Source organism: Protopterus annectens, chromosome 2.part2 (assembly GCF_019279795.1).
Source record: "Protopterus annectens isolate FY-2018-M chromosome 2.part2, PAN1.0, whole genome shotgun sequence".
Classification (NCBI taxonomy): Eukaryota; Metazoa; Chordata; order Ceratodontiformes; family Protopteridae; genus Protopterus; species Protopterus annectens.
The window spans coordinates 1018370627-1018387283 of record NC_056730.1 but is presented as its reverse complement, the minus strand read 5'-3'; the positions used below and the strand labels follow the sequence as shown (position 1 = coordinate 1018387283).

Below are 16657 nucleotides of genomic sequence, written 5' to 3'. Positions count from 1 at the left end.
CCTTGTTTCCCTTCCTTTCTAAACTAGAGTAGTCCAGATTTCAGGTTTTGCTGAATTCTGGGCTGTGATATAAGTTCATGTGTTGTCTATATCCTTATTTGGATAGGAGGAAGCTTCTCTGTTTACCAATGAGAGTGGGGAGCTTTGAGCAGCGTATTTGTCCCTGGAGGAGTGGTCTCAGCCCAGCAACTAGTAGTTTATTGGCTGTTTTGGGCTAATTCCTATCTTTTCAAGCTCTCTGCCTTAAAACCCACATTTGTGTGGTTTTGGCATTGAGCAGCACCGTTGAAGCAGGTTTAAACTATTCCTGGCTCCACAAAGTCTGCTCTTCAATTTTTCCCTTAGAACTAGTCAAACCCTCAAAGTAAGCACTCAACCTTCCTTTTACAGCCCAGCACTTGCTCAATTTTCTCAGTAAGCACTAACAAACAATAGCACTACACCCCCTTATACTATTTAGAAGTACAAGGCTCCCTATTCGTCCCTTCTGGACAATCATTAAACCAGTTCTTTAAACTATTCAGGCATGTCCAAAGGGCAGTTTCAGGTATACTCTCCAGTCCAGCTGGTGAATCTGTGAATCTTGAGGCAATGTTACAATTGCCTTATCTACACAGACAACCCTCTCCTCCTTCCAACAAACTCAAATGTATGTGAGAGATGCAACTATACAGCCAAACTGGAGGCCGAGCTCTCTCAACCCAAGACTGGCACAGTCAGTCAGGAGGAGAAGGAAACCACTCGCACCACACAACCAGTCTCACATAGACCAATCGTATCAGCAAACAAGACACAAACACACAAAAACATACTCGGAGGCGCTAAATAAAAATTTGCCAAAGCAGCAGAGACCTCCAAAGCAGACATCCAAGCAACCGCTACCCCACAACAATATTCACATATCACATACTTCACAAAGTCAGTGTGCCACACAGTCGCAGCCCTTAAGGCTAAATAACACATCAAATACACTAGTAATAGGAGACTCTATTGTCAGGCACACTGACATCCCGCTCACCAGACTGAACAAGGAGAAGGTCACTAAGCTGCCTGTCTGGTGCCAGGATCTGCCACATAACACAAGCACTCAGGTCACTCCAAAGCAAGTACAAATATGTCTCTGTCATTGTTCATGTTGGTGTGAATGACCTGAGACATACCTCCCTGGACTACATGAAAAGAGACAGAGGAGCTCTCTGATCATGTAGCCCAGACCAGTATGACCCTGACCCTGAGTAGCATCTTGCCCTCACTAAGAATGATGCCACAGTATAAAGACAAAATGATCAATTTTAACAATTGGCTAAGTTATTGGTGTCATTCAGAGGGGATCCAATGTGTCAGCCTGGGAAGACATGCTTGACAAGCCACGTTGCTTTGCTAGGGACAGCTTGCACCTGTCACCCTTAGGCTTTCAAATACTGGCAAAGGCTCTTGCAACCCCTATAGTGCCTTTTTTAGGCAAGGCTCAAAAGACAAACCCACCTCCATAGACAACACAAGAAACAAAAAACAAAGGATAATGCTACTCAACGCCAGAAGTCTAAATCTCAAGATGCACGCACTCGAGGCACTCCTCAGTATGGAGAAAATCAATATCTGTGCAGTAACAGAAACCTGGTTCAAGGCTCCACAGAGCACCCCAGCACTATCAGGATATAACTCATACCATGATTTTTGGCCCCAGAACTCAGACCAAAATACAAAAGGTGGGGGAGTATCCATTTTCATCAAGGATACCCACACCTCCAGGTTAGTGGCACTGCACAAGGCATCGGAGATGATCCATGTGCAACTAACAGTGGGCAAAACTGCATTTCAGTTTGTAGCTTGCTACATATCACCCACCTTGTCTCAGGGCCCCCACTTGGCATTCCTGAGAACATTGGAGAATATAAAGGTCTCACCAAACACCATGATATTGGGTGATTTCAACTACCCAAACATTGACTGGGAAAACTACTCAAGTCCCAACTCCTTTGCCCAATGGTTCTTGGAGTTTATAAACTCAAACACAATGGAACAACTGGTCACCACTCCCACAAGAGGGGACAACATATTGGACCTAGTCATCACCAACATGGGGGCCCAATGTTCCACACCAGAGGTAACCCCTCATTGCTAAGATCAGACCATAAACTAATCACACTGGACATCCACATCCGGACCCCACCCCCAGCCAAGAAAACCACTGTGAAAAATTTCTCAAAAGCAAACTTCACACTTTTCAAGACAGAGATGGAAAGCTTCAAAGCCCCAGGGCTAATGGAAAATGCTGCCCAAACCGCAGGAACCTTTCCAAATGCATTCTATGAGCACCTACAAGAATGCATGGATAGAGCCATCCCAAGTAAAATCAAGACTTACTCCTTCAAAAATAGGAGACCAGTCTGGTGGACCCTGGCCATAAATAAGCTATACAACAGAAGGAGGAAACTATTACATGATAGAGCAAAATTCCAAAAAGGGAAGGCATCCCTGATCAGTATTAGCAAGAAACTACAATCCCTCATAAAATCATCAAAGGCCAGCTTTGAAAGAAAAATCGCCAAAGAATCTAAAGATAATCACAAGGCCTTCTTTAGCTACATCAAGAATCTAGGTGGCAACACTCAGATCTGCTCTGAACTGGTTCAAAATGGCATAAAATACACTGAACCCACTGAAATTGCCAACATCCTCCCGGACAGGTTCAGTGCAAACTTTACCCCCCCCCCCAAAAGGGCCAGTGTCTATCCCAGAAGAATGTAGTCTCCCAGACATCACAGACACACAGGTGAAAGCAGCCCTCTCCAAAGCAAAAAACACAGCATCAATGGGACCGGATGGTGTCCTGGGCTGCGTCTTACACAAGCTCCAAAAAGAACTGAACCCTCACAGAAAGTCACTGTTCAAACTCAGCCTTACTACAGGATATGTACCCAAAGAATGGCGTACAGCAACAGTTATCCTGCTCCACAAAGGTGGCACCACAACGGATCCCGGGAACTATCACCCTATAAGCCTGACTAGCCTGGTCTGCAAAGCTATGGAGCGCATCATCATGGATCTCATAAACAAAGACATTGGGAACCTCCATACACTGGGCCCTACCCAATTTGGCTTTGTTAAAGGCAAATCTTGCCTGTTAAACCTAGTTGACTTCTTTGAAACAGTTACCAAGGCCATAGATGAGGGAAAGGTTGTCCACACAGCCTACCTGGACCTCGCAAAGGCCTTAGAGACAATACCCCACTCTGGCATTATAAATAAGTTTACCAGCTTGAATATCAACCCCTATGTCATGAGATGGGTTGCAAACTGGCTCAGGGATAGAACCCACATGGTCAGAGTTGTGGGTGCCATGTCTGACTCCAAACCGGTTACAAGTGGCGTCCCACAGGGCTCAGTCCTGGGACCCCTCTTGTTCGGTATATACTTCTCTGAGGTACAGGCAAGCATGGGGGGACTGTGCTGACCAAGTTCGCAGATGATTGCAAACTGGGAGCCATAATTGACTCTCCGGCTGACAAGCATCCTCCAAAAGGGTCTTACAGAAATGGATACCTGGTGTCAGAACCATGGCCTCAAGCTAAATGCCAAAAAGTACATAGTCATCTCCTTTGTGGTAATCCACTAAGTACGGAAGATGTAATTAGGGATCTGGGGACCCAAGCAGATAGTAACCACTCCTTTGATAATCATATTGCCAAAGTGGTTAGAAAAACCTTCTATATAGCCCACCTAATCATGAAAGGGTTCACATCTAGATCAAGAGAGGTCATTGTGCCCCTCTACTTATCGCTCATTAGGCCCATAATTGAGTACAATTCCCCATTTGAGATGTACCTTACCCGACACCTGCAACAGCTAGAGAGACCCCATAAGTGAATTTAAGTACACTTTTGTCTGCTCTTTTGCATATAGTACTGTATTTAATTTATTTATTTGTGTTTCTCACTGAATATTAACTCAACTGAAGTTGTGGCTCTCTCTCTAAAGAGTACTTCTTGGAATTTCCGTGTAGCCATTGATAGCTTTGGGGGTAGTTTCCCCTCATCACTGACATTCTGTCTTTCCTTATATAAGTGGTACATTTTCAGTTATCTTATCTTAATATCACAGCTTTGGCCAGCTAACATCTACCTAAGTTGTGACTGTCTCTCTACAGAGTACTTGTTAAAATTTTTGTGTAGCCATTGATAGCAGTGGGGGGTAGTTTCACCTCATCACTGACATTCTGTCTTGCCTTATATAAGTGGTGCAATTTGAGTTATCTCTGCTTAATATCAGAGCTTTGGCTGGCTAGGATCTACCTGAAATCAACTGGACATGTAAGTGAATTTAAGTACACTTTTATCTGCTCTTTTGCATATATTAGTGTATTAAATTTATTAATTTGTGTTTTTCACTGAATATATGTTGTGGCTGTCTCTACAGAGTACTTGCTAGAATTTCTGTATAGCCATTGATATCAGTGGGGGGGTAGTTTTACCTCATCACTGACATTCTGTCTTGCCTTATATAAGTGCTGCAATTTGAGTTATCTCTGCTTAATATCAGAGCTTGGGCGGCTAACATCTGCCTGAAATCAACTGGATGTATAAGTAAATTTAAGTACACTTTTGTCTGCTCATTTGCATATAGTACTGTATTTAATTTATTTATTTGAGTTTCTCACTGAATATTTACTCAACTGAACTTGTGGCTCTCTCTCTCTAAAGAGTACTTGTTGGAATTTCTGTGTAGCCATTGATAGCTTTGGGGGGTACTTTGCCCTCATCACTGCCATTCTGTCTTTCCTTATATAAGTGGTGCATTTTCAGTTATCTTATCTTAATATCACAGCTTTGGCCAGCTAACATCTACCTAAGTTGTGGCTGTCTCTCTACAGAGTACTTCTTAGAATTTCTGTGTAGCCATTGATAGCATTGGGGGATAGTTTCACCTCATCACTGACATTCTGTCTTGCCTTATATAAGTGGTACATTTTGAGTTCTCTGCTTAATATCATTGCTTTGGCCAGCTAACTTCTAACTGAAATCAACTGGACGAATAAGTAAATTTAAGTATACTTTTACCTGCTCTTTTGCAAATAGTACTGTATTTAATTTTGTATTTGTGTTTTTTACAAAATATTAACTCAACTGAAGTTGTGGCTGTCTGTCTACAATGCACTTGTTAGAATTTCTGTGTAGCCATTGATAGCAGTGGTGGGTAGTTTCTACTCATCACTGACATCCTGTCTTGCCTTATGTAAGTGGTACATTTAGAGTTATCTCTGCTTAATATCAGAGCTTTGCCAGCTAACATTTACCTGAAATCAACTGGACGTATAAGTAAACTTAAGAACACTTTTATCTGCTCTTTTGCATATAGTACTGTATTTAATTTATTTATTTGTGCTTTTCACTGAATATTAACTCAACTGAAGTTGTGGCTGTCTCTTGACAGAGTACTTGTTAGAATTTCTGTGTAGCCATTGATAGCAGTGGGGAGTAGTTTTACCTCATCACTGACATTCTGTCTTGCCTTATATAAATAGTACATTTTGAGTTATCTGTGCTTAATATAAGAGCTTTGGCCGGCAAACATCTACCTAAGTTGTGGCTGGCTCTCTACAGAGTACTTGTTAGAATTTCTGTTTAGCCATTGATAGCAGTGGGGGGGTAGATGTTCTTCATGTTTCACTGTTGCAGTCATTACATTTGGGTAATCTGCTAGCAGGATGTCCTCAGTCAGAGAGATTAACAAAGTCTTGGGTCCTGCATTGGTTGCTTTCCCTTCTTCCATGATGTCAGGTGTATAAAACATGCATCTGACGCCATTACATCAGTCTTTCTTGCTGCCCAGTGCCCGAAGCAGAAGCAGTTCGCAAGTGCCAGTCGGCCGACTCCTGAAATATCTCTGCTTAATATCAGAGCTTTGGCTGGCTAACATCTACCTAAGTTGTGGCTGTCTCTCTACAGAGTACTTCTTAGAATTTCTGTGTAGCCATTGATAGCAGTGGGGGGTAGTTTCACATCATCACTGACATTCTGTCTTGCCTTATGTAAGTGGTACGTTTTGAGTTCTCTTCTTAATATCAGAGCTTTAGCCGGCTAACTTCTACCTGAAATCAACTGGATGTATATGTGAATTTAAGTACACTTTTAGTTGCTCTTTTGCATATAGTACTGCATTTAATGTATTTATTTGTGTTTGTCACTGAATATTAACTCAACTGAAGTTGTGGCTGTCTCTCTACATCGTACTTGTTAAACTTTCTGTGCAGCCATTGATAGCAGTGGGGGTAAGTTTCTCCTCATCACTGACATTCTGTCTTGCCTTATATAAGTGGTACATTTTGAGTTATCTCTGCTTAATATCAGAGCTTTGGCTGGCTAACATCTACCTGAAATCAACTGGACATATATGTGAATTTCAGTACACTTTTATCTGCTCTTTTGCATATAGTGCTGTATTTAATTTATTTATTTGTTTTTCACTGAATGTTAACTCAAATGAAGTTGTGGCTGTCTCTCTACAGAGTAATTGTTAAAATTTTTGTGTAGCCATTGATAGCAGTGGGGGGGGGTAGTTTCACCTCATCACTGACATTCTGTCTTGCCATATATAAGTGGTGCAATTTGAGTTATCTCTGCTTAATATCAGAGCTTTGGCTCGCTAAGATCTACCTGAAATCAACTGGACATATAAGTGAATTTAAGTTCACTTTTATCTGCTCTTTTGCATATAGTACTGTATTAAATTTATTAATTTGTGTTTTTGACTGAATATAAGTTGTAGCTGTCTCTACAGAGTACTTGCTAGAATGTCTGCATAGCTATTGATAGCAGTGGGGGGGGGGTAGTTTCACCTCATCACTGACATTCTGTCTTGCCTTATATAAGTGGTACATTTTCAGTTATCTTATCTTAATATCGCAGCTTTGGCCGGCTAACATCTACCTAAGTTGTGGCTGTCTCTCTACAGAGTACTTCTTAGAATTTTTGTGTAGCCATTGATAGCAGTGGGGGGTAGTTTCACCTCATCACTGACATTCTGTCTTGCCTTATGTAAGTGGTACATTTTGAGTTCTCTTCTTAATATCAGAGCTTTAGCCGGCTAACCTCTACCTGAAATCAACTGGATGTATATGTGAATTTAAGTACACTTTTAGTTGCTCTTTTGCATATAGTACTGCATTTAATGTATTTATTTGTGTTTGTCACTGAATATTAACTCAACTGAAGTTGTGGCTGTCTCTCTACATCGTACTTGTTAGACTTTCTGTGTAGCCATTGATAGCAGTGGGGGTTAGTTTCTCCTCATCACTGACATTCTGTCTTGCCTTATATAAGTGGTACATTTTGAGTTATCTCTGCTTAATATCAGAGCTTTGGCTGGCTAACATCTACCTGAAATCAACTGGACGTATATGTGAATTTCAGTACACTTTTATCTGCTCTTTTGCATATAGTGCTGTATTTAATTTATTTATTTGTTTTTCACTGAATGTTAACTCAAATGAAGTTGTGGCTGTCTCTCTACAGAGTACTTGTTAAAATTTTTGTGTAGCCATTGATAGCAGTGGGGGGTAGTTTCACCACATCTCTGACATTCTGTCTTGCCTTATATAAGTGGTGCAATTTGAGTTATCTCTGCTTAATATCAGAGCTTTGGCTCGCTAAGATCTACCTAAAATCAAGTGGACATATAAGTGAATTTAAGTCCACTTTTATCTGCTCTTTTGCATATAGTACTGTATTAAATTTTTTAATTTGTGTTTTTCACTGAATATAAGTTGTAGCTGTCTCTACAGAGTACTTGCTAGAATTTCTGCATAGCCATTGACAGCAGTGGGGGGTAGTTTCACCTCATCACTGACATTCTGTCTTGCCTTATATAAGTGGTAAATTTTGAGTTATTTCTGCTTAATATCAGAGCTTGGGCGGCTAACATCTGCCTGAAATCAACTGGACGTATAAGTAAATTTAAGTACACTTTTGTCTGCTCTTTTGCATATAGTACTGTATTTAATTTATTTATTTGTGCTTTTCACTGAATATTAACTCAACTGAAGTTGTGGCTCTCTCTCTAATGAGTACTTGGAATTTCTGTGTAGCCATTGATAGCTTTGGGGGTAGTTTCCCCTCATCACTGACATTCTGTCTTTCCTTATATAAGTGGTACATTTTCAGTTATCTTATCTTAATATCACAGCTTTGGCCGGCTAACATCTAACTAATTTGTGGCTGTCTCTCTACAGAGTACTTCTTAGAATTTCTGTGTAGTCATTGATAGCAGTGGGGGGTAGTTTCACCTCATCACTTACATTCTGTCTTGCCTTATATAAGTGGTATGTTTTGAGTTCTCTGCTTAATATCAGAGCTTTGGCCGGCTAACTTCTAACTGAAATCAACTGGACGAATAAGTAAATTTAAGTATATTTTTACCTGCTCTTTTGCAAATAGTACTGTATTTAATTTTTTATTTGTGTTTTTTACTAAATATTAACTCAACTGAAGTTGTGGCTGTCTGACTACAGAGTACTTGTTAGAATTTCTGTATAGCAACTGATAGCAGTCAGGGTAGTTTCACCTCATCCCTGACATTCTGTCTTGCCTTATATAAGTGGTACATTATGAGTTATCTCTGCTTAATTTCAGAGCTTTGCCCGACTAACATCTACTTGAAATCATCTGGACGTATAAGTGAATTTAAGTACTCTTGTCTGCTCTTTTGCATATAGTACTGTATTTAATTTATTTGTGTTTTTCAGTGAATATTAACTCAAACTGAAGTTGTGCCTGTCTCTCTACAAAGTACTTGTTAGAACTTCTGTGCAGCCATTGATATCAGTGGTGGGTAGTTTCACCTCATCACTGACATTCTGTCTTGCCTTATATAAGTGGAACATTTTGAGTTCTCTACTTAATATCAGACCTTTGCCCGGCCAACTTCTACCTGAAATCAACTAGATGTGCAAGTGAATTTAAGTACACTTTTGTCTGCTCTTTTGCATACAGTACTGTATTTAATTTATTTATTTGTGTTTTTCACTGAATATTAACTCATCTACATTTGTGGCTGTCTCTCTAGAGAGTACTTCTTTGAATTTCTGTGTAGCCATTGATAGCAGTGGGGGGTAGATGTTCTTCAAATTTCACTGTTACAGTCATTACATTTGGGTAATCTGCTAGCAGGTTGCCCTCAGTCAGTCTGATTAACAAAGTCTTGGGTCCTGCATCAGTTGCTGTCCATTCTTCCATGACAGCAGGTCATCAAGGATATAAAAAATGCATCTGATGCCATTACATCAGTCTTTCTTGCTGCATGGTGCGCGAAGCAGAAGCCGAAGCAGTTTGCACGTGCCGGTCGTCCAACTCCTGAAATATCTCTGCTTAATATCAGAACTTTGGCCGGCTAACATCTACCTGAAATCAACTGGACGTATATGTGAATTTAAGTACACTTTTATTTGCTCTTTTGAATATAGTACTGTATTTAATGTATTTATTTATGTTTTTCACTGAATATTAACTCAGCTGAAGTTGTGGCTGTCTCTCTACAGCGTACTTGTTAGAATTTCTGTGTAGCCATTGATAGCATTGGGGAGTAGTTTTACCTCATCACTGACATTCTGTCTTGCCTTATATAAGTGGTAAATTTTGAGTTATCTCTGCTTAATATCAGAGCTTGGGCGGCTAACATCTGCCTGAAATCAACTGGACGTATAAGTAAATTTAAGTACACTTTTGTCTGCTCTTTTGCATATAGTACTGTATTTAATTTATTTATTTGTGTTTCTCACTGAATATTAACTCAACTGAAATTGTGGCTCTCTCTCTAAAGAGTACTTGTTGGAACTTCTGCGTAGCCATTGATAGCTTTGGGGGTAGTTTCCCCTCATCACTGACAATCTGTCTTTCCTTATATAAGTGGTACATTTTCAGTTATCTTATCTTAATATCACAGCTTTGGCCGGCTAACATCTAACTAAGTTGTGGCTGTCTCTCTACAGAGTACTTCTTAGAATTTCTGTATAGCCATTGATAGCAGTGGGGGGTAGTTTCACCTCATCACTGACATTCTGTCTTGCCTTATATAAGTGGTATGTTTTGAGTTCTCTGCTTAATATCCGAGCTTTGGCCGGCTAACTTCTAACTGAAATCAACTGGACGAATAAGTAAATTTAAGTATACTTTTACCTGCTCTTTTGCAAATAGTACTGTATTTATTTTTTTATTTGTGCTTTTTACCAAATATTAACTCAACTGAAGTTGTGGCTGTCTGTCTACAGAGTACTTTTTAGAATTTCTGTATAGCAACTGATAGCAGTCGGGGTAGTTTCACCTCATCCCTGACATTCTGTCTTGCTTATATAAGTGGTACATTTTGAGTTATCTCTGCTTAATTTCAGAGCTTTGCCCGACTAACATCTACTTGAAATCATCTGGCCGTATAAGTGAATTTAAGTACTCTGGTCTGCTCTTTTGCATATAGTACTGTATTTAATTTATTTGTGTTTTTCAGTGAATATTAACTTAAACTGAAGTTGTCCCTGTCTCTCTACAAAGTACTTGTTAGAACTTCTGTGCAGCAATTGATAGCAGTGGTGGGTAGTTTCACCTCATCACTGACATTCTGTCTTGCCTTGTATAAGTTATACATTTTGAATTCTCTGCTTAATATCAGACCTTTGCCCGGCTAACTTCTACCTGAAATCAGCTAGACATACAAGTGAATTTAAGTACACTTTTGTCTGCTCTTTTGCATATAGTACTGTATTTAATTTATTTTTGTTTTTCACTGAATATTAACTCATCTAATGTCTCTCTACAGAGTACTTGTTTGAATTTCTGTGTAGCCATTGATAACAGTGGGGGGGGTAGATGTTCTTCGAGTTTCACTGTTGTAGTCATTACATTTGGGTAATCTGCTTGCAGGTTGCCCTCAGTCAGCCTGATTAACAAAGTCTTGGGTCCTGCGTCGGTTGCTGTCCCTTCTTCCATGACGTCAGGTCATCAGGGGTATAAAACATGCATCTGACGCCATTACCTCAGTCTTTCTTGCTGCACGGTGCCCAAAGCAGAAGCAATTTGCACGTGCCCGTCGGCCAACTCCTGAAATATCTCTGCTTAATATCAGAGCTTTGGCCGGCTAACATCTACCTGAAATCAACTGGAAGTATATGTGAATTTAAGTACACTTTTATTTGCCCTTTTGCATATAGTACTGTATTTAATGTATTTATTTATGTTTTTCACTGAATATTAACTCAGCTGAAGTTGTGGCTGTCTCTCTACAGCGTGCTTGTTAGAATTTCTGTGTAGCCATTGATAGCAGTGGGGGGTAGTTTCACCTCATCACTGACATTCTATCTTGCCTTATATAAGTGGTACACTTTGAGTTATCTCTGCTTAATATCAGAGCTTTGGCCGGCTAACATCTTCCTGAAATCAACTGGATATACAAGTGATTTTAAAGTACACTTATCTGCTCTTTTGCATATAGTACTGTATTTAATTTATTTATTTGTGTTTTTCACTGAATATTAACTCAACTGAAGTTGTGGCTGTCTCGCTACAGAGTACTTGTTAGAATTTCTGTGTAACCATTGATAGCAGTGAGGGGTAGTTTCACCTCATCACTGACAGTCAGTCTTGCTTATATAAGTGGTACATTTTGAGTTTTCTCTGCTTAATATCAGAGCTTTGGCCAGCTAACATCTACCTGAAATCAATTGGATGTATAAGTAAATTAAGTACACTTTTATCTGCTCTTTTGCATATAGTACGTGTTTTTCACTGAATATTAACTCAACTGAAGTTGTGGCTGTCTCTCTACAGTTTATTCCCCACCCACTCTCACTGTTCTTGTTTTTGTGTTAATGTTGGTGGCTTTGAAATTGCCCGCCCCTATTGTAGATTTGTATTTGGATACTCCTTCTGAGCCCATCTCATTTGCTCACTCAACAGAGCGCAGTGAGATCATATTCTAATTTCAGGCACTCCTACTGTGTACAAAAAGAGCATTTGGGAAGGACAACCCCTGTAGCCTCTTAATCCTGCTCTGTTCCCTAAAAATATATATATATATATATATATATATATATTTATATATATATATATATATATATATATATATATATATATATATATATATATATATATATATATATATATATATATATATAAGCTGCTCTTACTGTAACTGTCTTAGTTGCTCTTCTGCGTGCTGTTATCTGTTCAGTCGCTCTTACTCTGCACTTATTACTGCTTGTTAGTAGCCTTCTAATTTACTGCCTTCTGCACTTGTTTTTTAGTCATTTGTTACTTTAATTGCATTTATTTGAACTGTATTTGCCTTAGTGTTGCTACACACTCAGATGTAATGGCCTGCACTACAATTTGAATTGTATTTACTGCAGTTTAAGCTGCTTTTCTGTAACAAAAAAAAAATTCTAAGCTTGTTTCCTGCCTTTCCTGTAACTAGTCAAGTCCAGATACAGACTTGCTGTATCCAGGACTGTTGGTAAGCTTCTCAGCCCCCAAGCCTTTCTGTGTTGGAGGGATGCCTTGTAGCTCATCAGTGGGAGTGGTAATCACTAGGTAGCCTATCTACCATGGGAAGATTGGGTTTTGGCCCCGAAATTGTAGTTCATTGTCCATTTGAGCATTTTTTCCATCTCTTTCTACTTTCTGGTTAAAAGCCCGTTTTGCATTTGGCCCCCACCTTTCCTATAACTAGTGTAGTCCAGGTATAAATGTACTGTATCCAGGACTGTTGGTAAGCTTCTGAGCACCCCAAGCCTTTCTGTGTTGGAGGGAAGCCTCCTAGCCTTCTAGCTTATCAGTGGGAGTGGAAAGCACTCGGTAGCCTATCCTCCAAACATTTCCAAGTACATTGAACACAGTCTTAGGCCAGTTGTGGAATCTATTCCATCTATTTTGAAGGATTCGTATGACTTATTAGACAGTGTTCTACAATTGAAGTTAGAGAGAGCACCTGATAAGTACCTTTTGGTGACACTGGATGTAAAAAAATTATTTACCTCCATCCCTAATGAAGCGGGTTTAGAAGCTATTAGGGAGTTATTGGTTAGTGAACCGTCTTTTACAGGTGATAAGATTATCCTAATTTGTCAACTTCTCGAGTTAGTTCTTAGCAATAATGTTTTCTTGTTTGGCAATACTAATTATTTACAAACATGGGGGGTAGCCATGGGCACCCCCTGTGCTAATACGTATGCCAACTTGGTGTTTTTTAGCTGGGAAAAGAGGTATCTGACCATCCCACGTTTAGCAAAATAAGATACTATAAACGCTTTGTTGACGATATATTAGTTGTATGGGAAGGCACAAAGGAAGAATTTGAGCAGTTCTTAGGATATTTGGAAACCACTACAACTTACCTTAGATTTACTATGGACTCTTCATTTACTAAGGTAAATTTTCTAGATGTGACTCTTACTCTGACTGAGGAAGGTAGCATTACATCTTCCATTTATAGGAAACCATGTTGGACTAATACTTTGCTTAGCTTCGACAGTATGCACCCGAGGCATACATTTTCAGGCATAGTAAAAAGCCAATTTATAAGGATCTCAAAACTTTGTAAGTCCAATACTTCATTAATCAAAGAAGCCGACAAGTTGGAGAGTCTATTTATTGATAGAGGCTATGATCATGCACTTGTTAAAAGCATTAGACGAGATATAATAAAGGATCAAGTGATAATAAGTGCAACACCAAAGAAGGGGATTAGGAATGAGGATAGTGGTACACTTACAAGGATAAGGTATCCACAGCTTAGTTCTAAGGTTTTGAAATATGTCATTAAATACACCAGTGATGTGAAACAGATTGAAAAATTATTCGTAAGAACTGGAACATATTAATCACAGATGAGTTAGTAAAAGTATAGTAGGTGATAAGCCTAGATTTATGTATGAGAATTGTCCTAATTTGAAACAAATTTTATGTGATACTTTCATTCACAACAATAGTACATCAATCACTATTTACAATAAACTAGGTACTTTTCCGTGCATGAGTTGTAACAGATGTTCCTATATTTCAACATCACAAGCATACACTCATCCGTTTTTGGACTTCAAGTTTACTCCCAGGTTTCATGCTACCTGCTTGACAAAAAATCTGATATATTTAGCAACTTGTAACAAATGCACAGCTTTCTATGTTGGCCTTACCAAACGTAGGCTAACTGATAGAATTTATAACCATTTGTACGAAATCAAGAAAGGTAGTGATAATAATGCCTTAGCTCTACACATAAAGGATAACAAAGAACACACTTTCTGTTTTAGGATTTTAGAAATTGTGCCTATGAATAAGAGAAGAGGTGACACAAGTAATATGTTAGCCATGGCAGAATTAAAGTGGATTTTGAGACTGGGGCCCACATCCTCCAGGCATAAATAAATTTGTTTCCATCAAACCTATATTAAATAACAGATGGTGATTTAACATTGCTAAAGAATGTGCATTTGTTAATCTAAACCTTTTCAGATGGAATATCAGCTTCTTTACCTTAAAACATTGGGTATAATAACCAAGTGCATGACATAGTTAGATCTTGATGCAGCAAATAATTTTTAGTAAGGTGACAATGTTTCACCTCAGTGCAGTTTTAACATTTTAAGGTCTTTTATATCAAATGAACGCATATATTTTATAATGATTTCATTCATTATGTTATATGTAATTTATATGTAAATAAGTTATATATATTTTTTACATTCTTTATAGATGCACATATATATATATATATATATATATATATATATATATATATAGTTTTTATAAATTTGTATATTTATGTGTTATTTGATTGTTTTTTTATTCATTTTATTAGTCAGCACATATAAGTATGCAGATTATATAAAATCCATGTTTTAAAGACTATGCATTAAAACTCAAGATATATGGGTTGCCTAAAAATATTTTAAAGTGTTTACAAGAGTTTCCGGTAAAACAACAAGGTTCGTTTTAAAGTAGCTCTTTATAAGAATGGCTCTAAAAAGAGATGTGCATAAGTGGGTGATAGCTACACTTGTTACATATACATATTCTCCTAGTTGTTAGAAAGAAAGTAACAATGAATGTTAAATGCTTACTTTGTTTTTCCTGCACTTGTGAATGAATAAGGTTGGCAGGGTCTTGAGAACAGTATTTGCATATTCGATTGTTTAATTGATAAATTGAAAACCTAATGAGTTAAGTTCCCGCCTATTTTACTTTAAAATAGAGAGTTTTGGTTCTAAAAGTTATCTGATGAAGCATAGTTGTATCTATGCGAAAGCGCTTATCAACTTTTTTGTTACATGGAATAAAGTTACAAAGTTTTAAATCTACTTTTGCATCAAGGACCAAGGAGTTTTATTTCAAAGCTTATCGTGGTGAGACCAGTTTCTTCTTTTTGTGTGAATTTCAGTTTGGGACTTGTGAAATCTGGTCTCTCAACAGAACAGTTGCATCTTTTAGTTTGTGCTTTCCTATAACTAGTGTAGTCCAGGTATAAATGTACTGTATCCAGGACTGTTGGTAAGCTTCTGAGCACCCCAAGCCTTTCTGTGTTGGAGGGAAGCCTTCTAGCTTATCAGTGGGAGTAGAAAGCACTCGGTAGCCTATCCTCCACTGGAAAATTGAGTTTTGGCCAGAAATTGTAGTTTATTTGGCCGTTTTGGCAGTTTTCCTTCTCTTTCAACTTGCTGGCTTAAAAGCCTATGGTTGTACGTGTTCCCTTCCTTTTCTGTAACTAGTCTAGTCCAGGTACAGATTTGCTTTATCCAGGACTCTTTGTAAGTTTCTGAGCCCCCAAGCCTTTCTGTGTTGGAGGGAAGCCTTCTAGCTTATCAGTGGGAGTGGTAAGCATTAGGTAGCCTATCTACCACAAGAGGAGTGGTTCCTGTCCCAGAAATTGTAGCTGTTGGCAGTTTTTTTTCCATCTCTTTCAACGTTCTGGTTTAAAAGCCACACTTGCGCTTGTTTCCCACCTTTCCTGTAACTAGCCTAGTCCAGATACAGAGTTGCTGTATCTACGACTGTTGTAAGCTTCTGAGCTCTGCAAGCCTTTCTGTGTTGAAGGAAAGCCTTCTAGCTTATCAGTGGGAGTGGTAAGCACTAGGTAGCCTGTCTACCATGAGAGGAGTGGTTCTTGGCCCAGAAATTGTAGTTTATTGACCATTTGGACAGTTTGTCAGTCTCTTTCAACATTCTAGTTTAAAAGACCACATCTGTGCTTGTTTCCCATCTTTCCTGTAACTAACCTACTTTGTAGCACTAGAAAGCCTTAAACTGATACAAGCCTTCTAGTTTAGAAGAGAGACTTTCCCGTGATTAAGTATCAGTTTTCTGTACTTTCTTGCTGTACTTAACTGTTTTCTGCCTAAACACAGATTTTCCAGCATTTATTGTGATATAAAAGCTTGTTTTTTCACATATTGTACTTAGACTGCCTGCACTTTTAAAACATTTTTTGTTTAAATAATTTGTTTAACTGTTGTAGACTGCACACTAAAGTGTGATAGCCTTTTCTGATCGTTTGTAGTCATTTAAAGCTGTTTTAAGTGTATTTTTACTGTTTTTGCCTTATCTTTTCAAAAAAAAAACAAAAAAAAAACAAAAAAATCCTTGTTTCCCTCCTTTCTAAGCTAGTATAGGCCATTTCT

The 16657-nt window shown here is 38.5% G+C and overlaps 1 protein-coding gene across 2 annotated transcripts in view; it reads right to left on the bottom strand.

The window, feature by feature from the left end:
- Nucleotides 1-16657, bottom strand: part of LOC122795869 (leucine-zipper-like transcriptional regulator 1) — a 1318154-nt gene that overhangs the window by 1289330 nt on the left and 12167 nt on the right. The gene's annotated exons all lie outside the window — the stretch shown is intronic.